The sequence below is a fragment of the Schistocerca serialis genome, chromosome 1 (genome assembly GCF_023864345.2).
Source record: "Schistocerca serialis cubense isolate TAMUIC-IGC-003099 chromosome 1, iqSchSeri2.2, whole genome shotgun sequence".
Classification (NCBI taxonomy): Eukaryota; Metazoa; Arthropoda; class Insecta; order Orthoptera; family Acrididae; genus Schistocerca; species Schistocerca serialis.
Genome location: NC_064638.1, coordinates 153,493,711 through 153,518,853, shown reverse-complemented (window position 1 = coordinate 153,518,853; position 25,143 = coordinate 153,493,711).

The following is a 25,143-nucleotide window of genomic DNA, read 5'->3' as shown; positions in this document are numbered from 1 at the left end:
GCGAGCAATCTACACCGCGATGCAGAGCGCCTCTCTTGCAGAGTCTGCCACTTGAGTTTATTAAACATCTCCGTAACGCTATCACGGTTACCAAATAACCCGGTGACGAAACGCGCCGCTCTTCTTTGGATCTTCTCTATCTCCTCCGTCAACCCGACCTGGTACGGATCCCACACTGATGAGCAATACTCAAGTATAGGTCGAATGAGTGTTTTGTAAGCCACCTCCTTTGTTGATGGACTACATTTTCTAAGCACTCTCCCAATGAATCTCAACCTGGTACCCGCCTTACCAACAATTAATTTTATATGATCATTCCACTTCAAATCGTTCCGTACGCATACTCCCAGATATTTTACAGAAGTAACTGCTACCAGTGTTTGTTCCGCTATCATATAATCATACAATAAAGGATCCTTCTTTCTATGTATTCGCAATACATTACATTTGTCTATGTTAAGGGTCAGTTGCCACTCCCTGCACCAAGTGCCTATCCGCTGCAGATCTTCCTGTATTTCGCTACAATTTTCTAATGCAGCAACTTCTCTGTATACTACAGCATCATTCGCGAAAAGCCGCATGGGACTTCCGACACTATCTACTAGGTCATTTATATATATTGTGAAAAGCAATGGTCCCATAACACTCCCCTGTGGCACGCCAGAGGTTACTTTAACGTCTGTAGACGTCTCTCCATTGATAACAACATGCTGTGTTCTGTTTGCTAAAAACTCTTCAATCCAGCCACACAGCTGGTCTGATATTCCGTAGGCTCTTACTTTGTTTAACAGGCGACAGTGCGGAACTGTATCGAACGCCTTCCGGAAGTCAAGAAAAATAGCATCTACCTGGGAGCCTGTATCTAATATTTTCTGGGTCTCATGAACAAATAAGGCGAGTTGGGTCTCACACGATCGCTGTTTCCGGAATCCATGTTGATTCCTACATAGTAGATTCTGGGTTTCCAGAAATGACATGATACGCGAGCAAAAAACATGTTCTAAAATTCTACAAGAGATCGACGTAAGAGATATAGGTCTATAGTTTTGCGCATCTGCTCGACGACCCTTCTTGAAGACTGGGACTATCTGTGCTCTTTTCCAATCATTTGGAACCCTCCGTTCCTCTAGAGACTTGTGGTACACGGCTGTTAGAAGGGGGGCAAGTTCTTTCGCGTACTCTGTGTAGAATCGAATTGGTATCCCGTCAGGTCCAGTGGACTTTCCTCTATTGAGTGATTCCAGTTGCTTTTCTATTCCTTGGACACTTATTTCGATGTCAGCCATTTTTTCGTTTGTGCGAGGATTTAGAGAAGGAACTGCAGTGCGGTCTTCCTCTGTGAAACAGCTTTGGAAAAAGGTGTTTAGTATTTGGGCTTTATGTGTGTCATCCTCTGTTTCAATGCCATCATCATCCCGTAGTGTCTGGATATGCTGTTTCGAGCCACTTACTGATTTAACGTAAGACCAGAACTTCCTAGGATTTTCTGTCAAGTCGGTACATAGAATTTTACTTTCGAATTCAATGAACGCTTCACGCATAGCCCTCCTTACGCTAACTTTGACATCGTTTAGCTTCTGTTTGTCTGAGAGGTTTTGGCTGCGTTTAAACTTGGAGCGGAGCTCTCTTTGCTTTCGCAGTAGTTTCCTAACTTTGTTGTTGTACCACGGTGGGTTTTTCCCATCCCTCACAGTTTTACTTGGCACGTACCTGTCTAAAACGCATTTTACGATTGCCTTGAACTTTTTCCATAAACACTCAACATTGTCAGTGTCGGAACAGAAATTTTCGTTTTGATCTGTTAGGTAGTCTGAAATCTGCCTTCTATTACTCTTGCTAAACAGATAAACCTTCCTCCCTTTTTTTATATTCCTATTAACTTCCATATTCAGGGATGCTGCAACGGCCTTATGATCACTGATTCCCTGTTCTGTACATACAGAGTCGAAAAGTTCGGGTCTGTTTGTTATCAGTAGGTCCAAGATGTTATCTCCACGAGTCGGTTCTCTGTTTAATTGCTCGAGGTAGTTTTCGGATAGTGCACTCAGTATAATGCCACTCGATGCTCTGTCCCTACCACCCGTCCTAAACATCTGAGTGTCCCAGTCTGTATCTGGTAAATTGAAATCTCCACCTAAGACTATAACATGCTGAGAAAATTTATGTGAAATGTATTCCAAATTTTCTCTCAGTTGTTCTGCCACTAATGCTGCTGAGTCGGGAGGTCGGTAAAAGGAGCCAATTATTAACCTAGTTCGGTTGTTTAGTGTAACCTCCACCCATAATAATTCACAGGAACTATCCACTTCTACTTCACTACAGGATAAACTACCACTAACAGCGACGAACACTCCACCACCGGTTGCATGCAATCTATCCTTTCTAAACACCGTCTGTACCTTTGTAAAAATTTCGGCAGAATTTATCTCTGGCTTAAGCCAGCTTTCTGTACCTATAACGATTTCAGCTTCGGTGCTTTCTATCAGTGCTTGAAGTTCCGGTACTTTACCAACGCAGCTTCGACAGTTGACAATTACAATACCAATTGCTGCTTGGTCCCCGCATGTCCTGACTTTGCCCCGCACCCGTTGAGGCTGTTGCCCTTTCTGTACTTGCCCAAGGCCATCTAACCTAAAAAACCGCCCAGCCCACGCCACACAACCCCTGCTACCCGTGTAGCCGCTTGTTGCTTGTAGTGGAACGCACGGGAATCCGTGTGAGGCTATGAGCAATGAGGGTAATGGACATGGAACACTACATTTGTAGTATGGGACAAGTTGGGAATATTGCACTGGTGTGAAGCAAGCTTGGATATCTGAAGTGATTAAGATGAATTCTCAAGTAAAACAAGAAATCTGGGTTCGAGTCCCAGTCCAGCACAAATTTTTACTCGTCACTGTTGACTTTATTTAATGTCCGACTGTGGCTAATGTCAGAATTTCAGTTTTGTCATGAGTATGAAAGTGCTAAAGCTGAGGATTGTTCCAATGGAATTTCAGGCAGTTCCTGTAAACTTCTAGAGTAAATTGTTCTGAGTTTTCATTTTAGTTGCCATGTTTTGGAGATGGATTTTGTATGTCAATGACCTGTTTAGGGTCACTCTTTGACATTTTGGAGTGTTGCAATATTGGAGAGTCTGATCCCTAAATGTGTTGTTAATTTTGCAGTTTGCTTGTTTATTGTATAGATGGAAAGTTGATACAATGGTCTTTTGGCGATTCAGTGAGAGAGAGTTACATTTGAAGTATTCATCCAAAGCCTTCAAGCCTGACATTAGTGTTCTTTCAGCCTGCCTAAAGCAACAATAACATCAGACCTGAAATGTTTGTATACTTCAAACATAACTCTCTTTTAACAAATGATCGAAAGACCATTGTAGTAGTAGTAACAGTAGTAGTAGCAATAGTAGTCGTGCAGTTGTGGTGGTGGTGGTGGTGGTGGTGGTGGTGGTAGTGGTGGTGGTGATGGTGGTGGTGCTGGCAAGGGGGGGGGGGGGGAGGTGATAGTGCTGTTGGCAGTAATAATTGTTGTTTCCATCACTGTTACTGTTAATCAGTATGAGGAGAGACCCTCATCCTCAGAACAGGTGGGTCCCTATCGTACTGATGCTGAGTAATATGCTCCTTCTCTTTAACTTTCACAGTGCTGATATTTCTTCTGAAGATAAGTGCTGGTCTACAATTCTGTCTCATATTTCTGTAGCTTTATCAAGAGAATTTTCCTTTTGAGACAAAGTACATCTTTGTTACTTTGTGTCTGAAATCAGACTGTTTCAATACACCTTGAAGTTGGCATGTTTACACTATGATGGAGAATACAATGAAATGATAAATGGCACAGCAAAAGGCTCTCCAATTGCATGAGCGTGGTGAAATACTTCTCAAAGCACTACAGAAAAAAGGATAAAAGATGGCTCCTGTACACCAAAAGTGTGTCTACCACCATTTTGATAATGAGTGATTGGATAAGTCATAAAAATTATTGTAAATAACTTTTTGTATAAGTGACCATGGTTTGCCACTAATTTCAAACCCATGCAACATTCAAGGTTCATACATGCATCAGGCAGTGTGATGCAGCATGTGAAAGCAGTGGGATTACATTGTGGAGGAAAGGGCTTAAATTCCATCTCACACAGATGGGTTAAGTTATGTATGATTTGTATGTTTTCTATAAAATAGTTAAGATTAATGACAGGATGGTTCCTTTATAAAGGACAGGACTGATTTCTTTCCCATGCTAGTCAAATTTGAGCTTGTCATGCATAATGACTGTGTCATCAGTGGTATTTCAAACCCTAATATATGACATTTCTGTACATTCCTTATATGAATTCAGCTGAAGTTTTATGCTGATGGTACAGAAGACTGTGAACACCCTAACAATAACCTACACTCTTCATAACTCTTAACAGTTACCTTTATCTAGGACATCATCCACCATCAACTTACAAATATGCAAGAGACAGCTAGTCAGAAATTTAATGTATTTAGTACATTACATTAAAGAGTATTATCTGAGATCCAAAAGTGAATCTGCAGGTGAATGAAAGTCAGGCTGAGTATATGCTGATGTTGAGGCTGTAAAAAGAACACATACCACCACCATCAGCAAGTGGATTGAGTTCCAAATTGATGTTGATTTTCCAGTACCTGGAAGTGTGATCAAGCACATACAATGAGTTATATGTTGCCTGAAATGATATACTAGAAGTGAGAGACAAATGTTTTTTCTTGTGTTATGGTAGGGGTAGAAGAGAATGGAGACAGGGAACAAAAAAAGAACTTCATTGGCATCTCATTGGAGATGGTGAGAAGCAAGATGGGTTGGGGTTGGGTTGGGGTTGTTTGGGGAAGGAGACTAGACAGCGAGGTCATCGGCCTCATCGGATTAGGGAAGGACGGGGAAGAAAGTCAGCCATGCCCTTTGAAAGGAACCATCCCGGTGTTTGCCTAGAGCGATTTAGGGAAATCATGGAAAACCTAAATCAGGATGACTGGACACGGAATTGAATCGTCGTCCTCCCGAATGCAAGTCCAGCATCTAACCACTGCGCCACCTCGCTCGGTAGAAGCAAGATGATCCAGTGGACAAGTCAAGTGGTGCTCTCTGTCTCTGCCCCCCCCTCCCCCCTCTCTTTCTCTTTCTCTCTCTCTTTTCATACACACACACACACACACACACACACACACACACACACACTCACACACACACACACACACACACACACAGAGAGAGAGAGAGAGAGAGAGAGAGAGAGAGAGCGTAATAATAATTGCTTGTGGATCAATGGCAAAGTACAAGTCTTTCGACTTGATGCTATTTCAGTGACTTGGATCTTGCCAGTCTAATCCACTTATCCAATCAGGGGAAAGGGATCTACAGTTTAATGTGGCATCTGAACTCTGAACCACATGTCACCTTGGTGACTCCTCACATTGTTGAATGGTGAAGGCTAGATTAACAGCAGGAAAAATTTATGTGATCTGACCAGGATTCGATCCTGTGATCTTTCGGTTTCCAGGCACCCACATTAGACCACAAGCCCTGACACAGGAGCAAATTGTATGCCATTTCCATATTCCATGTCTTACAATAAACAATGATTTGAAGGTGTTCTCTGTTGACAGGTTTATGTGGATAATGGGTTTGAGCTTGGCATTATCACTGCGCTCACAGTTGCACTCCAGCAAACCAAGACCCTGTGTCCTCGGACGTGTGTTACGTAGATCAGTTTTCCTAATTGCTATAGGAGTGATTTTGAACTCATTTGACAACTACAGAAAAATTGATATAAGGACCCTGCGACTGCCTGGAGTATTGCAGAGGCTTGGTGTCTGCTACATGGTTACTGGCACAATGGAGAGTCTGCTAATGTCACGGGAAGTGGCTTCCAGGTAACTCACTGCATATATTTAGAAACTTCTAGAATCCTTTTACTGTCCGAAGTTTCATCTAGTTTTTGTGATGTTTATTTTTTATCATTATTGAAAAGATCAACTGCTACTCATCACATAGACAAGGCATTATTTATAATCAAGCACAATGAAAAGGCTTCTAAACATTTAAGCTTTTGACCAAAAGGCATCCTTTGGAAACAAAAAACACCCACACACATTCACAATTCATGTGGCCACTGTCTGCGGCCACTGTGGCCTGATTACGAATTGAAAATGTGTTTGATGTCATTAGGAATCTAGGGTAGGTGGTGGAGATCAGGAGGAGGCATGGGGCATGGAGGGAGTGGTGGAAGAATTGGAGGGTAGGGGTGGGCAGATGCATTGTGCTGTTTGAGAGAGCACATAGGGATGTGTTGGAGACAGGATATGGTTGCTAGGAGAGCAGAAAACTAAGAAGAGAAAGGAGAGAAGTAGAGAAGGGGAAAACACTAGTGGGTGTAATGGTGGTGTAGAAGGTGTGTGTACTGCTGGAGTAGGAGCAGGGAAGTGAGTGATGGGTGCTTACAGAAATGATGGATGTGTTGTAGTTCAGAACACTGGTGTTGCTAAGAAGAATACAGATGATGCAGGCTGGGAATCAGTCACATGATGTTGGGCAGCATGTTCAGCAACTGGTTAGTCCATCTGTCTCTTGACTGCACTATGGTGGTGGCTATCATCCAGACAGACAGCTGCTTAATTGTCATGTTGAAAGCAATGCTTTGGATGGAGATAAGTTTGTAGATAACACAGCTTCTTTCACAGCTACCTTTGAATTTGATGGGTTAGAAGTTAATGACAGGACTGGAGTAGATGGTGATGGGAGCATTGTATGGGACAGGTCTTACATTTAGGTCTATTGCAGGGCTATGAGCTATGAGGTAAGGGGTACGGAGGAGGGCCAGAGTAGTGATGGACAAACATATTGCATGGGTTCAATGGTTGGTGGAAAATCGTTGTGGGAGAGGGGTGTTACAGTGAATAGTGGGTAGTATTTTCTTCATTTCAGAGCATGGTGAGAGGTAGTCAAAACCATGGTGGAGAATGTCAGTCAGCTGCTGCAGTCCTGGTTGGTACCGTGTCACAAGATGACTGCTCCTTTGTGGCCAGATGGTATGTATGTAGGAGGCAGTAGGTAACTGGAGAGAGAGGGCAGTGGTGATCTGTACTTAATATGGTTGGGATTGTCATTATGGTCTGTGAAGAACTCAATGAGACATTTGGCATATGAAGAGAGGGACTACTGATCACTACAGATTCAGTGACCAGGGGTGGCCAGGCTCTTGGTACGGAACAAGTGTCAGCTGTTGAAGTGGAGGTATTGTTAGTGGTTAGTAGGTTTGATGTATCGGGAGGTACTGATGTAGCCATCCTTGAGGTGGAAGTTGTAATGGGACACCCTCCTCTAACACTACCCTTTATTTTTCCAGAAATAACCGATACTATATGTACTATCGGTTCCTGTATAGGTGAACTTTCTTGGGTGTTTCACTGAAGGAATTTCATTTGATTTTGTATATGATGTATTGTGTTTCAGACTAGAATGTGTAAAAAGAAATTAAGTTGTTGCAATCAATACAGCTAAAATTATTTTTCTTTTAGAAATATCTGTCATGCTTAAAATTAATTTTATTAATTGCATGTCTAGCACTGATTGTTAAATTTATTTCAGGATTAATTTATAAAATAATGTAATATCTTGGTGATGATCTTGCTATCAAGTGAACTCAGATACGTTAATATACTGTGCTTAACTGAACACTGGCAGAAAGAAAATGAGTCAAAGACAGTGAAAATAAAAGATTATGTGTTAGCAGCACAAACTTGTAGAAATAAGTTTACACGTGGAGGGAACTGCATATACATAAAGAAAGATATCTAATTCAATAACTTAGACAATGTTGAATCCTTAAACACTGAGAAAGATTTTGAAATATCAGGCATAGAAATTCCAGCATTCAAGTTAATTGTAATATGTTTATATAGATCTCCAGATACCCATCTAAAAAAATTCAACACTCGGCTTGATACTTTACTAAATAAAGTAGTAACAAATAGAAAAACAGTTCTTATATGTGGAGACATAAATGTAGACTTTAATAAGCGAAGCAATTGAAAATCTGAGCTGATGAACATTTTAACAGCCAATAATTTGGAGATTACAATCCACTCCCCTACACGTGAAATGAATCATTCTAGCACTACGATAGACCAAATAATAATAAGCTCCAAAACAAAATATAAATCAGTTGTAATTAGAGCTGGACTGGCAGACCATCATGCACAGGCTATAAGCTTTTGTGTAAACACTAATCCATCCGATAATTATATGAGGAAGACTACACAAATGGGCAGAACTTTCAGTAATACTGCAGTACAAACATTCCAGAATTATCTTCAACAAGAATCATGGGAGATAGTGTATAGTACAGAAAATATTTCTGGTCAGTTTCAGACATTCATGAATATTTTTAAATATTATTTTGATCTTGCTTTTCCATTGAAAGCCAAAACAATGCAAACCACAAAAAGCAACAAGTGGATTACTAGTGGTATAAGGAAATCTTGTGCTAGAAAACGGTACCTTCACAATATTGCAAGAAGCTACAACACAACTCAGGAGTTTGATAGTTACTTTAAAAAATATAAATCTATCTTAAATAAAATAATAAAGGACGCAAAGGAACGAGACAATGACAGATATATAGAAGTTGCTTCAAACAGAACAGGGAACAATATGTGTAAATAGATCAAGAAAGGGACAATGTCATCAAGAACTATAATTCCAAGCTACTGACTGTTAAATATGGAGTGCCACAAGGATCAGTAATGGGTCCTGTTCTGTTCTTACTCTATGTAAATGACCTAAACTTAAGCAATGACAGCAGTAAAATATTTCAATTTGCTGATGGTACAAGTGTTCTAATTACAGGAAACTCAGAAGAAACTCTTGTAAAAAACATAAAAGGAAACACTGACAGGCTAACATGGTACTTTGATGACAATGACTTAATAATAAACACTGAAAAATCTGTAGCTATGGATATACACACAGTACAAACTAAAAATCTGATATCACCCAATCTAGAGCTATACGGACAGACAATTGCCAAAACAGTCTGTACCAAATTTCTTGGACTTAATCTACAAGACAACTTGAAATGGAAAGCACATATTGAGCAAATGAACAAAAAATTAAGTACTTCTTGTTTTGTGCTGCGTACATTAAAAACTTGTACCAGTGTGTATATTATGCAGTTGTACACTCTCACCTCCGGTATGGGATTATGTTCTGGGAGTAAATTCTGGAGATACCATAAAATATATATATATATATATATATATATATGACCCATATATATATATAGAGAGGGAAACATTCCACGTGGGAAAAATATATCTAAAAACAAAGATGATGTGGCTTACCAAACGAAAGCGCTGGCAGGTCGATAGACACACAAACAAACAAACATACACACAAAATTCTAGCTTTCGCAACCAACGGTTGCTTCGTCAGGAAAGAGGGAAGGAGAGGGAAAGACGAAAGGATGTGGGTTTTAAGGGAGAGGGTAAGGAGTCATTCCAATCCCAGGAGTGGAAACACTTACCTTAGGGGGAAAAAAGGACGGGTATACACTCGCGCGCACACACACACTTATCCATCCACATATATGCAGACACAAGCAGACATATTTAGAGACAAAGAGTTTGGACAGAGATGTCAGTTGAGGCGGAAGTGCAGAGGCAAAGATGTTGTTGAATGACAGGTGAGGTATGAGTGGCGGCAACTTGAAAGTAGCGGAGATTGAGGCCTGGTGGGTAACGGGAAGAGAGGATATATTGAAGAGCAAGTTCCCATCTCCGGAGTTCGGATAGGTTGGTGTTAATGGGAAGTATCCAGATAACCCGGATGGTGTAACACTGTCGCAAGATGTGCTGGCCGTGTACCAAGGCCTGTTTAGCCACAGGGTGATCCTCATTACCAACAAACACTGTGTGCCTGTGTCCATTCATGCAGATGGGCAGTTTGTTGCTGGTCATTCCCACATAGAAAGCTTCACAGTGTAGGCAGGTCAGTTGGTAAATCTAGTGGGTGCTTCCACACGTGGCTCTGCCTTTGATCGTGTACACCTTCCGGGTTACAGGACTGGAGTAGATGGTGGTGGGAGGGTGCATGGGACAGGTTTTACACCGGGGGCGGTTACATGGGTAGGAGCCAGAGGATAGGGAAGGTGGTTTGGGGATTTCATAGGGATGAACTAAGAGGTTACGAAGGTTAGGCGGACGGCGGAAAGACACTCTTGGTGGAGTGGGGAGGATTTCATGAAGGATTGATCTCATTTCAGGGCAGGATTTGAGGAAGTCGTATCCCTGCTGGAGAGCCACATCCCTAAGAGGTTACGAAGGTTAGGCGACCGGCGGAAAGACACTCTTGGTGGAGTGGGGAGGATTTCATGAAGGATGGATCTCATTTCAGGGCAGGATTTGAGGAAGTCATATATCTGCTGGAGAGCCACATTCAGAGTCTGATCCAGTCCCAGAAAGTATCCTGTCACAAGTGGGGCACTTTTGGGGTTCTTCTGTGGGAGGTTCTGGGTATGAGGAGATGAGGAAGTGGCTCTGGTTATTTGCTTCTGTACCAGGTCAGGAGGGTAGTTGCGGGATGCGAAAGCTGTTTTCAGGTTGTTGGTGTAATGGTTCAGGGATTCCGGACTGGAGCAGATTTGTTTGCCACAAAGACCTAGGCTGTAGGGAAGGGACTGTTTGATGTGGAATGGGTGGCAGCTGTCGTAATGGAGGTACTGTTGCTTGTTGGTGGGTTTGATGTGGACGGACGTGTGAAGCTGGCCATTGGACAGGTGGAGGTCAATGTCAAGGAAAGTGGCATGAGATTTGGAGTAGGACCAGGTGAATCTGATGGAACCAAAGGAGTTGAGGTTGGAGAGGAAATTCTGGAGTTCTTCTTCACTGTGAGTCCAGATCATGAAAATGTCATCAATAAATCTGTACCAAACTTTGGGTTGGCAGGCCTGGGTAACGAAGAAGGCTTCCTCTAAGCGACCCATGAATAGGTTGGTGTACGAGGGGGCCATCCTGGTGCCCATGGCTGTTCCCTTTAATTGTTGGTATATCTGGCCTTCGAAAGTGGAGAAGTTGTGGGTCAGGATGAGTCTGGCTAAGGTAATGAGGAAAGAGGTTTTAGGTAGGGTGGCAGGTGATCGGCGTGAAAGGAAGTGCTCCATCGCAGCGAGGCCCTGGATGTGTGGAATATTTGTGTATAAGGAAGTGGCATCAATGGTTACAAGGATGGTTTCCGGGGGTAATAGATTGGGTAAGGATTCCAGGCGTTCGAGAAAGTGGTTGGTGTCTTTGATGAAGGATGGGAGACTGCATGTAATGGATTGAAGGTGTTGATCTACGTAAGCAGAGATACGTTCTGTGGGGGCTTGGTAACCAGCTACAATGGGACGGCCGGGATGATTGGGTTTGTGAATTTTAGGAAGAAGGTAGGGGTGCGGGGTGTTGGTGGGGTCAGGAGGTTGATGGAGTTAGGTGAAAGGTTTTGTAGGGGGCCTAAGGTTCTGAGGATTCCTTGAAGCTCTGCCTGGACATCAGGAATGGGATTACCTTGACAGACTTTGTAAGTAGTGTTGTCTGAAAGCTGACGCAGTCCCTCAGCCACATACTCCCGACGATCAAGTACCACGGTCGTGGAACCCTTGTCCGCCGGAAGAATGACGATGGATCGGTCAGCCTTCAGATCACGGATGGCCTGGGCTTCAGCAGTGGTGATGTTGGGAGTAGGATTAAGGTTTTTTAAGCAGGATTGAGATGCAAGGCTGGAAGTCAGAAATTCCTGGAAAGTTTGGAGAGGGTGATTTTGAGGAAGAGGAGGTGGGTCCCGCTGTGACGGAGGACGGTACTGTTCCAGGCAGGGTTCAATTTGTATAGTGTCTTGGGGAGTTGGATCATTAGGAGTAGGATTAGGATGATTTTTCTTCATGGCAAAGTGATATTTCCAGCAGAGAGTACGGGTGTAGGACAGTAAATCTTTGACAAGGGCTGTTTGGTTGAATCTGGGAGTGGGGCTGAAGGTGAGGCCTTTGGATAGGACAGAGGTTTCGGATTGGGAGAGAGGTTTGTAGGAAAGGTTAACTACTGAATTAGGGTGTTGTGGTTCCAGATTGTGTTGATTGGAATTTTGAGGTTTTGGGGGGAGTGGAGCTGGAAGTGGGAGATTGAGTAGATGGGAGAGACTGGGTCTGTGTGCAATGAGAGGAGGTTGAGGTTTGCTGGAAAGGTTGTGAAGGGTGAGTGAGTTGCCTTTCCGGAGGTGGGAAACCAGGAGATTGGATAGTTTTTTGAGGTGGAGGGTGGCATGCTGTTCTAATTTGCAGTTGGCCTGTAGGAGGATGCTCTGAACAGCCGGTGTGGATGTGGGAGAGGAAAGACTGAGGACTTTTATTAAGGATAGGTTCTTGGTTGATCACTGCTTTTACGCAGTAAATGAATACCTACAAAACAAAATTTTTGTGTGTTTACCCAATGTAGTCTCATTCAGAAGAACATTTGTATTTTATCTCTCTGTGTATAGCGTAACAACATTTATTTAAGTATTCATCATTAATTGATATATTAATGTGTGTTATTATGTACAAAGGTGTATTATATGTAAAACTGTTAATATTAACAAAAAATCCAAATATCTCTTGCACATTGTGCAGCTGTAGATGAAATGGATCAATAAATCAAAAGTGATGATTCTTGTTTTGTCAAAAAAGTTTGTTAACCCTTTTGCTTTGTAGACTCTTTGGAATATTGTGAGTACCGCAGAATGTTGGGAGTAGTGGGTATGCCTCTGATGGAAATTCATGTATTTTGCTACTCTTGTCAACAACAGTGTAATTGATGGTTTTATGAAAGTGGAAATTGTGAAGATGGTGTGATATTTAATAATGTGACAAAGAATAAAATTCAAGAAATATACAGGCACGTCTTCATCAGTTATTTAGTCACCAGGAACCCACAATGTTAAATTAAAATTTCAGCCACAAGAATGTACCCCTAGATGCAAGACTAGGAGCCAACAAGAAGAGAAAATGAAGATAATTAAAAAGTTTTTCTTTTGTATATCTTATGCCTCTTGAAGCTTTTGAAAATAATGAAGAGATTCAGAGAAATTTAATGGTGATATGAGGGAGGATATGATTACAAGATCAACAGCAAGAAAATGGACTGTTGGGTTGAGGAGGAGCATGTGAAGCAAATGGGGAGGAGGTGATGTGTTTCTGGAGGACTGAGAATAGAGTTTCCTCACCCTTGGCCCAGGTTGTGAAGATAACATAGATGAATCTGATTCAGGTGAGGTTTTGCAGTCCCTATTCCGTTCACAACCTGTTACCTCATGTCTCTTATCTCTGTAACAGGTCTAGATGCATATCTGTGGAAGCAGTCATGTAATCTGCAACTAAGCTGCAACTATTTGTGCCACATTCTATATGCACAAGACAACTAACAAACTGTCTATCTGCATGAGTAGCCACCACTAATCTGTGGCCAAGAGACAACTGACCCATCCAGTTGCTGAACATGCTTCCCAACACAACCTGCACAAGCTGTCTGTCCACATGAATAGCTACAGCCAATCAGTGGCAAAAGGGAGTTGACTCATCTAGTTGCTGAACAAGCTTCCCAACACAAAGTGTTTCACTTCAATGACTGCTTCACCATCCGCACCATCTAGATCCTTCCTGCCAAGTCTATCCTTTCTGAATTGTGTAGATGGAAACTCTCCCTCCACACATCCACCCCCTTTCCTCACTCTTTGCTAGTCACGGTATTGCAGTACCTGTGTTGTTCAGAATTATGACGCAATGCATGTGCATGTGTGAAGGAACATTGCATCATAATTCTGAACAACACAGGCACTTCAATATCGTATTTATTCACTAACACCAGGCAAAGTGACTTTCAATTAAAAATGCTTCCCCTGTATGGGATATACATAATGAATGTACAAGAGCACATTGTAAATACATAATTGACAAAATATGGATGTTTGGATCTTGCTGTGAAGTGCGTTTGCATAACCTAATGTAAGGCAACCACTCACGATAAGCAGGAAACCCAGGTTTAAGTCCCGGTCCGGCACAAATTTTCATTATCGTCATTCCATTATTCAGCTGGTGGTTGTACATATTGCCAACTGTGAATTAATTTCATGTATTTGCTTTTCCCTGTCCTCCACATACCTATCCCTTTCCCTTCTCCCAGTTGAGCACTACACCCACCTTCCATTCCATCAATGTAGCTGTAGTCTTTTCCCGTTTTGTACTTCTCACCTCTCCTCTTTTAACTTCCCTCCCCCTCTGAAACTGAATTAAAATATTATGACTGAATAATATCTAGTTACTTGAATGGAAACTTTTGGGCAACAGAAGTCAGTTCCCCAGTACTTTTACACAATTACCTCCCACTCTTCCAGGTATAAAATTAATTACTCTACCTGGAATAAGATCTCTGTGGCTCTGCAGAATTCTGGTGATCATCAGCTCTGAAAATTCTTAAAGTAATCAGAGGCACAATTGTGTGATGTACAGAAGCCGTCTTGGGTGCTATGACATATTCACTCTGCAGCATGGTAAGCAGTGTCCAAATTGTGTATCAGTTTTGATAAAGTCCAGAATTTAATCTCTTAAAATAGGACTTGAATAACTATGGTGCAGGCTCTACTGATTTCCCAGCATGCAATGTTCCCAGCCACAGACAAGGGACGCCATAAATGATCTTCCTAGATATATTTCAGTATACATTATCCTCTCATATGAGATAAAATGTTATCATAATTCATCAAATTAAATTCGGTATTAAAAATGGAAGCATACAACAATGCCACCAATTGCAATTCCACTGTGATTGTATTCTCCGTAATTCTCAATCCAAAGTAAGTAAGTCCACTTTATAGGCAATGTTCCGCATTCTATCGACAGAGTTTTTATATCATGAGTCAGAGATAATCTGTCTCTTGCAGTTGTAAGGAGTCTTTGAGCCATATAAATCACTTGCAGAGTTATGCATTAATATTTCTGCTACATGAGAAAAAGTTATACTACAAATGCCCCTCGTGGGAGCAACAAACTTTAAATGCCAATTAAATTTTGTTTCTACCAATTAAAAGGGATTATCCAATTTTATTAATTTAATGAGAATGAATAGATATTAATTATGTTGATTTGCAACAGACCAAATTTTGGTACCTAACCAATTTTTACAAAATTTCTATACATTCTCCTTATCTTGGCATGGGTTTACTTATTTGGTACAAGGTTGCTGACTTTCACACATGGAGAGGGGTGTATCTCATTCCACCACACAACCATGGAAGATCATAATAAATTCAGGTCTACCCATTAGGGAACTTTTTTCCAGACAGAAACCATCAAAAACCCCAGAATACAGACCCACAACCATGACCTATTCACAATATATAGATAATATGGATATTAAAATTTTGAAAACTACATACAGAAAAGAGGAAACTAAAATAGCATGTACAAATCACCTTGTATGTTTCAAAATATTAACCTGCTTCATTTGGTTAAATGTCTGAATGTTCAGATTACTAATAGGGAATAAACTACAGTTTGTGTATTTAAAACAGTTCAGGAAATTACAATAACAATCTGCTGGCTTGAATAGACAGATCTGATGAAAGTTGATGGAGTTGGAAGGAGTGGATTCACAGATGGATGGCTGGATGCTGGATGCTGACAGCAATAGTTGGAGGCTGATATAGGACAAATCTTGTGGGAATAAGGAACAAGGTTGTAGGAAAGTGGAATGATCTTGAGCCTCATGGCACCACACAGGACCAATAGGACACGAAACAATTTCAAACACTGGATCAGTCAGAGATCTTTACTTTACACACTGCAAAAGAACAGGTTAGTTGCATGTTTCTCCATTGGAACCTTCATGAATTCAGTAGATTCAAAAGAGGTATGATCCACTCCAGTGTGCACTGCAAAACAATAGATTTTACATATTTTAATTAAGTCCTTTCAAAGTAAGTCACTGCTCATGACCAATCATTAGATTCAGGTGTTCTTGGACTATATGAAGTCACAGATCATTCAGTACTTTTTCTAACCACATAACTCGACATATATGAATTTTTCATACGAGCCAGTATCCAAGAAAGATCATCTTTCATTTAGAAATCCTTCTCTCTGTGCATCAGAATCACATTATCATCTTACTTAGTAAGATAAGACAAATTTTGGATACCCAAAGTGGATATTCCACCTGAGAAATGCTTCTGATGAAAACTATAAATCACCTTGCCTTTGCACCACTTCTATGGTTTCATCATATACTTGTTTCTTAAACTCCTATACCTTCCCAATTTCTTTTCAGACAATGTCTGAAGCTGAATTCAGTTTAGAGCAGGTAGATAAGTTAATTCAAATTCATAATCATTTGAAATCAAATAAATCACACTAACATATAAAAAAGGATTTACTCTTCCTGAAAGTAAAATTCATTAGGTTCAGGAACCATCAAACCAATCCCAATCCACCCTTTACATACCAACCAACTTGCAACTCACTAAGTGGCAAGAGTGTAGCAAAATTTAAATTTTCATAATAGATCATTCTTGCAAATCTCTAAAATGCCACCACCATTATAAATCAGAAATTTCAATCAATTCAGGTACATTTCCTCTCACACAAAGGAGTAACATATGATGTATGAAACTGAGTGGATAAAACACAAACACGCATCCTGCATCAAAACTTAAATCATTAAAATTGAAGGTCACACAACCATACAAATATATATACAATCTTCCTAAAAAAATTAACTTGGCATCAGTAAAAAGAATGAATTAGTTACTTACTAGATAAACACTATCATTACTTCTCTAAAGTACTCACTATGTAATGCATAGTCTCTTATTAATAACTGATCTCACTTTGAGTGCATATAGTCCAACAAAAAACACAATTACTATAAATTTAATCATAATCCATCACTCCTTACTATGCAATTCTTAATAACTATTGATTTAACCATCATATTCCTTTTCACACAGTAAATCACTTCAAATGATATTTCTTAGTATCCTGATGGAGATAAAGTCCTTTGATTTATAAACTTTATGGATAAACCAAGAAATATGCACCAGCATTTGTAGTTCTCACAATTGTGAATGGTCCAGTGTATAATAATTGCCACTTCCTATTCTTTTTGGAAAGTAATGAGGATTGCAGATGTGCTCATAGCAATACCCTTTCTCTGATCCTAAATGTCTGCATCCATTTGAGTTTGCTGTCATAATCCCCCCTTTCTGACCCCTGAGAGTAAGAAGAGCTTGTCTAATTTTCTCTTCACCAAGTATGTCGCTATCTTGTCCTTTTGGAATTTTATCTACCCATTCGTTTCCTCCCTTTCTTCAAAACATCAGTTCAGCAAGCACGAATTTGGCTGATGCATGAAGCAAGTTGTTCATAATTTCGTCTTCTACAGGTTTCTTAACACACCAAGGAAGCAGATGGAAGCTACGACCATATGTCTTATGTGGCATAACATCACGATGACATATGTATCCTTTGATCATTCTAGGTGTTTCTTCAAAAACCACTGAAATAAATGATAGGAGACTTGACAATTGCTGCTTCTGTTCATCAGTGAGGTGCATGGGTTCCTTTATTTTCTCAATTACTTGATCTGAAAATGTGGATAATTTCATTGTGTTCCAGTACAATGTTTTTCAGGGTTTATTATTTGCGATGATCAAGATTATGCATGCGCATGGCAGTACTACTCATGTACTCCTTCTTTCTGTACTAAGTCAACCTCCAGTAAAGCAGCTTCAATCCAAAATTTTGCTTCTCCCCAATACTTCCGTCCCTCTCTTGTATGCTACTAATGCCCAGGATACAATCCACTATCAATTTTCAACAATTAGGAACATGCATGTAATTGCTGCATTTCCCAAATTCAGTTTCAATAGTGTCTGCATCCTGACACTTGTGGCTCTTGTGCTTAGTGCATCTATAACCCTACAGTTCTCCTCTGGCAAAACTGGTAGTTTCAGTTTTTATGATAGCTTTTGGAACAAAGCACTTGGTATCACATTAGCCAAAGTTACCTTGTCTAAGTTACAGTGACTGGAGTTCCTTCAACCGTAGCAAGGATTTACAACACTGGCACGAAAGGATAAACCTTGTCACACTGATTAATATCCTCACACAATTCCTCTGATAATTGCTTTCCATTATTATACTGTAGCGTCTGCAATTGCTGGTCGTAGCCCCTATTTGAATCCCTGACCACATCTCTCAGGCTCAAAGTGGTCATGATTAGTTTGTTGGATGCACGTCACTGCCACTATTTGCACTGCCACTATTTGCACCACTGCCACTATTTGGTGTCTGCATGTGTCGATCTCCTGGCATAGACAGTAGCTGATTCTGTTGTTGCTGTTGTGGAAAGTTATTGTTCCAAAACTCGCTAGTTGACAGTTGCTGGTTATTTGGTTGGACTGGATTATACCTCCAATCCCATCTATTAAATTAGTTTCTTGCCGGTCAGAAGCTACTACCATTGTCATTTCCACTGTTGTTCTTCCAGCTATTGTTTGGATTACCACATAGTAGATTGTTTGGGTTTGCTTTATCCATTTGGTTGGTTCTTTGGGCATTATTACCATTTCAACAGCCACTTGGTGAGTAATAGACATCATGTACACATTATTATACCCATTATTCAATCTTTATGTGGACTTCAGGTCTTCTTGAATCAGGTTAATTGAATCTAACACAGATAAAAATTCTTCCAAATTTTTGTCTGACACATTAACTACATGAATTCTGACACTGACCAGTAATCTAGCTTTTAATATTCTCAATATGTCCTGTTGTCATAATGGATAGTCCCAATAACAACATTTATTAAGATATTTTTTAAAGTACTTTCTTAATATCCCTTTTTTGAATGAGAATTGTACAGGATAAAATACTTCTTGCTGCAACCTTTGTTGAATTCCATGTGACCAGTATTTTACTAAGATAAAGTCTGACTAGATTCACATGTGTTGGTTGCCTATAGCGCACCTTCTCTTTGAATATAACTTGATACACAGCTTATCTTCTGTACTTCAGTCCAGTTCCTTGGCAAAGCTCCCCTGAAGCTTTTCATGAATGCTATGGGATTTACTGTCTGCTTGTTGGGATTAAATATCTGAAATTTCTCTTCTGAATTTTTGTTTCGATATTTGGAGTAGAACGCATGTACTGGCCCTTAGTGGGTTCTTGTGGACTATACGGAGGACTATAGTATGGCAAATACACATTTGGATTCCGTAACTGGATGTGTCACCCGAAGTTTGTTGTCATGGAGTTTGACATACCTTGCTACTACTGTTCATCACCCTCGAAACCCTTGTAGCTTTCCTTTGGTCATCTTAATAGATTCCTTGACTTTGAATATGTATATATGTGTGTTGGGAAGATAATGGAAATTGGTTAACAATTTCTTGAATATTTGGAAAAATTGATTTGAAGGAATAGTTGAAAGAAATTTGAAGGTAATTTATAAATCTATACACAATCGTGGGTGAACTTTAACTGATACCAGTATCAATAGACCTTCACTATCAATACATTCAAGGTCAGTATTCGTAATCTGCATTATGTTCTGCTTCACATTAATTCCATTGTGTGTAGTCTCGATTATGACAATGTCGATGCAGGATCGCTCCTCCATTGTTCACGTAAATTCTTCTTGTCTGTTCCAAACCTCTTGATGCAGGATCTTGGCGGCAGGGGAAATGATGAACAGACATGGTCGGATGTCTTAAATGTGTGAATAATCTTGCCTTTCTAATAACTTTTGGTAACACTTTTAATGTATGGTTGAAATACACATTTTTAACCATGCTGGTATGACGGATCCAAGCATATGTCCATACCCTACTACTTTCCAAAACAAACAGGTGAAGATACAGGAATTAATAAATTGAAGCATGTATTTCTTATTTTGTTTCATACAGACATATCAAAACATTATCCTTGCCACAAAACAACTCATTAATTTATCTTTGGTGGTGTTTGTAACCCATTCGCTTCACGTATAGCTTGCATGGAAGAAAAGACAAGAATGAAAACATAATATGATTCAACACAACTTGCCCCTTCCACTTCACAAAATTGGATTCTATCTGAGTCTTAACCTTATCTAGTACTTTATTAAAGAAATTCTCTTCTGGCAATTCATCCAGGGATAAGGATGAGACAGCAGATCTTACACTATCTGTTACTGCCTGATTTAGCTGCTATTCCTTTGCCTTTGCCCAGTTATTGATCTCCCCCAAAAAGTAACACTCACATACCTCAAAATTTTCTTTGATTTTATCTTGCTGTCATGAGGAAATATCTTACACTGTTTTGCTGAAGCTACCGACCATTTTTCTACCTGATTATGTCGATTCATAATGTCATTGACAGTACCACCTCTGTTTTCTATCTCTATCAGGAATTTTTCTTGATCCTGTCACAATTATAGTAACTCACTTGACATGGCCTCTTGCTTTCTGATAAGGTCAGCTATTGTCTCTTGCATTCGATTTTGATTTTGCACAATCAGTGGAATTAAGTCAACTTGTATCTCAATTTCAGACTGTGCTTGTGCCATCTGATTGACTTCAATTTTTATATCTTTTTCTCTCATGCCATGGTAGACTGTGCTTCTGCCATGGATGACTGCACTTGCATAAGAGACATATTATCAGATAGCAAACCAAGCTTTTGCATAATTATGGTGAGGGGATCAATTGCAGGTGCTGAAAATATAGCAAGATCCTGTGCTGCAGCTGTCAGGTCATCTATAATTTCTGTTACGTTAGCTGACTTGAATTTTGAACTGCGTGCGAGTTAAAACCATGAAATGCTGCCAGCAGTTACATAAACTCTACTGTTTGGATTAACACACACAATAAATTGAGTCACTATTTCACACCCAATTAAAATATCGTAACACTTCACAAATTGCTGCTACAGAAGTTTGTCTGCCAAATGATAGCGAAAATGGAAAACTATTCTTTACATTGAAAAGCAACAGAGTCCTTACCACTTCTACTTACTACCAGAACTAAGTTGGAATCATAAAAGATTCAGAAAGACAAGTGATTAGTGGTCCTGCCTTTATATGTTGTCATCCATCTAGTTTCTGGTATGTAATTCACATGTGATGGACTTGCACAATCTGCACCCAATATCCTAGCAGCAGTACTCCTCCATTGTGGCATGAAACAGATGCGCATAAATATTATACACAGAGTCCTGCCACGGTTGCCAGTTTAACTTCCTTCTCCCTCTGAAATTAAATTTAAATTATTATGTCCGAATAATATTTAGTTACTTGAGTGGAAACTTTTGGACACTAGAAGTCAGTTCCCCAATATATTTACACAATTATCTCCCACTCTTCCAGGTGTAAAATTAATTACTCCACCTGGAATAAGATCTCTGTGGCTCTGCAGAATACTGGCGATCATCAGCTCTGAAAATTCTTAAAGTAATCAGAGGCACAATAGTGTGATGTAGGGAAGCTGTCTTGGGCACTCTGCAGCATGGTAGTCAGTGTCCAAGTTGTGTATAAATTTTGATGAAGTCCAGAATTTAATCTCTTAAAATAGAGCTTGAATGACGGTGGTGCAGGCATTACTGACTTCCCAGGACACAAAGTTCCTTCCAAGTTACAACACATCAAATAATGTTCTGAGCCACAGACAAGGAATAAGTTAAAATAACCAAAGAACTGAATGTATATTTTCCATTCAGGAAATTATTTTTCTACAAATGATCTTCCTAGCTACATTTCAGTATACATCATCCTCTTGTATGAGATGAAATGTTATCGTAATTCATCAAATTACATTCGGTATTCAAATGGCAGCTTACAACAATGCCACTAATTACCATTCCACTGCAATCCTATTCTCCACAATTCTCAAACCGAAGTAAGTAAGTAAGTCCATTCTACAGGTAATGTTCCACATTCTATCCACAGATTTTTATATCATGAGTCAGAGATAATCTGGCCCTTGCAGTCATAAGGAGTCTTTGAGACACACAAATTACTTGCTCAGTTACACATTAACATTCATGCTACATGAGCAAAAGTTATATTACACTCTCTCCTTTTTCGACTCTCCCTGTCAGCCATATCCTGTCCTCACTATGTCATTTCATGCTGGCATAGGCAGCACGATACCTTTTCCCACCACCCCCTCCCCCACCCCCTCCCCCATTGCCTCCTTCATACCCTTGTGATCACCCCAGAGTTCTGCTATGCCAGGTACATTTGCAGTTCCCAGTTGGACCACAGCAGCCAGAGACAGTGGCCATGTGGTGTCAGTTGTGCTTGTGTGAATGTCTGTGTGTGTTTTTTTTTATTTTTGAAGAAGGCCTTTTGACCAAACGATTAAATGTTCAGCAGTTGTTTCCTTGTGCCATCTACGAATCAACGCCATTTTTGTTGTTATTCCATCCTAGTCTTCCCACTGATTGTTATTACATAATATATATTATGCCATGGAGTTAATGAAGTACAAAGTCTTTCTTACTTGTCTACATATGAAATCACAACAGACTAAGAGATGCTCATCACCACTGTTGCTGTTGCTTATATAACAATCTTTTTAAATTGTCAGTGATGTTTTTTAGTATTATAATTCTTGTGTTAAAATTGTAATTACTGATGATGTGTAGAAATAATTACATTTGTGGTTGAGATAAACTTCAGTTTTAGACCAGTATAACATTTACTTACTCACTGAACAGTTAATTTTTCACTGGGACTTAACCAAGCATACAGATCCGAAATTATATGAAATCTTGGAGAAGCAAGGGTTGACATTTGTATGTCACATACATCAAGGCTCACTATAACCAGACTAATACCGCAGTGTTCATCCTCACATTTGAGTGGGATTTGCTTCCTGTGAAAGTAAAAATCTTGGTCTATCATTATGACATGAAGCTGTATTTTCCAACCCCAATGTGGTGCTTTGACAATGCTTCAGGCATATGTCTTCATATTGTATGAAAACCAAGTTTCTCCTACTTGGGGATTTCAATGCTCACCACCCTTTGTGGGGCAGTGGCACATCATTTGGCAGAAGCCTTCTGATTGACCAACTTCTTTCTGATCTTGATCTGTGTTTCCTCGCTGATGGTATCCCCACCCACTGCTGCCCTTGCCACCATTTTGGCCATCAACCTTATGATCTCTTTTTCCCAGTCTCATGGCTTACCTACAATCATCACTATATGACAATCTTTGTGGCAGCCATCACTTTCTGATGATCTTGTCACATCTCTGTCACCATCTGTCATCAACTGCCACGTTGGCCATTGTATACCTCCATTTTCACCTTCACTCCTCTCATCAGATTATATCAGTGAGGTTGTCGGAGACTCGTCACACAATACAGCCCAAGGCCCACATTCATTTCATAATAAGATGATTCAATATTTGAACACAAGTCATAGATTCCACCTACTCAAGGTCTCCAACTATGCTAAGATGTTTTGCAGTGGGGTAATAGTGTCACCATCCCAAACCCTCAAACCAGGCAAAAACCCAATTCCATCGACAGTTACCAACCAGTTAGCCTCACCAACATGCTCTACAAATTGCTTGAAAGGATGATCATTCAGTGATTATGCTGGGTTGTTGAATCATGGGGCCTTTTGCCCTTCTTTCAGTAGGCTTTTTAGGATGGATGATCCACAACTTAGCATCTGGTTAAGTAGGGAACAGTAATCCAATGAACTTTTTCTGAACATTAACATTTCATTGAGACATTTTTGACATATGTCTCACATTTTCACATTTTTCTTACCCTCCATGATAGTCTTTCAGGGCTCCCCACCGATTTTTATTTCTTACTTACACTGATTGTTTCAAGTAAGAATTGGTATGTAACTAAGGTCCCCACAGATCCAAAAGAACAGCATCCACCAGGACTCTGTGCTGATTGTTATACTCTTCATTATCACAATAAATGATTTAGAGATTTCCATTGGGCCAGTAGCGTACCCTGAACTCTAATGTTGACACTTTGTGCATTTGGTGTAGTTGTCAGTCTATATCATTGTCTCAGTGTCAGTTCAAGGAGCCCTCTACAGAGCCATCTCCAAACCCATTTCCACGCCTTCCAGTTTTATTCTGCACTTCAGTAATTACTTTCATCATACCATGGTTCTTCCTGACTGAATACTATACTTGGGTCTCTAATAACACTGCTGACAGGATGTTGATCCCCCTCTACTTGGGTACCCAGCACTCGGACATTGTTGCACAGGGATGATTTTTATGGCTCCTCTTTGTCAAAATGCTTACACTGCCTCCTTATATTCATCAATTTAAGATTGGCTTCATGCAAGATTAACACTTGTTACTTCTTTGCCTCTCCTCTTGGGGTACAGATTGCACTATTCTAGAATGAGATTTTCACTCTGCAGCGGAGTGCGCACTGCAAGATTAACACTCGTTGCTTCTTTGCCCTCTCCTCTTGGGGTACAGATTGCACTATTCTAGAGTGGGATTTTCACTCTGCAGCAGAGTGTGCGCTGATATGAAACTTCCTGGCAGATTAAAACTGTGTGCCAGACCGAGACTCGAACTCGGGACCTTTGCAGAAGTAAAGCTGTGAGGAAGGGGCATGAGTCATGCTTGGGTAGCTCAGTGATAGAGCACTTGCCCACAGAAGGCAAAGGTCCCGAGTTCGAGTCTTGGTCCAGCACACAGTTTTAATCTACCAGGAAGTTTTGCACTATTCTACTTCGTATTTTCTGGGCACTGTTCTTGTCCTGACTGTACTATGATTGCCAGGCTAAGTCTCACACTCCATGGCACTTCAGGCTTTGAAATTATTGGACCCAGTACAAAATCGTGGAGTAACTGCAGCAGAATAAGGGTGAGACAGTTGTGAGAGTGAAGCTGCAATCTGCATGTTGATCCCCTGGGACCACGTGACTGCACCCACCCACCTACAGAGCTGATTATTTCTCTCAGCTTATGTCACTATTGTCACTCCCACTACTGTTCATTATGTTTTTAGCCTATTCAGTTTTGCTATCGTGGATCTCAGCTCTACCCAATAGAAGGATTATTTATTCGAATACTATCTTAC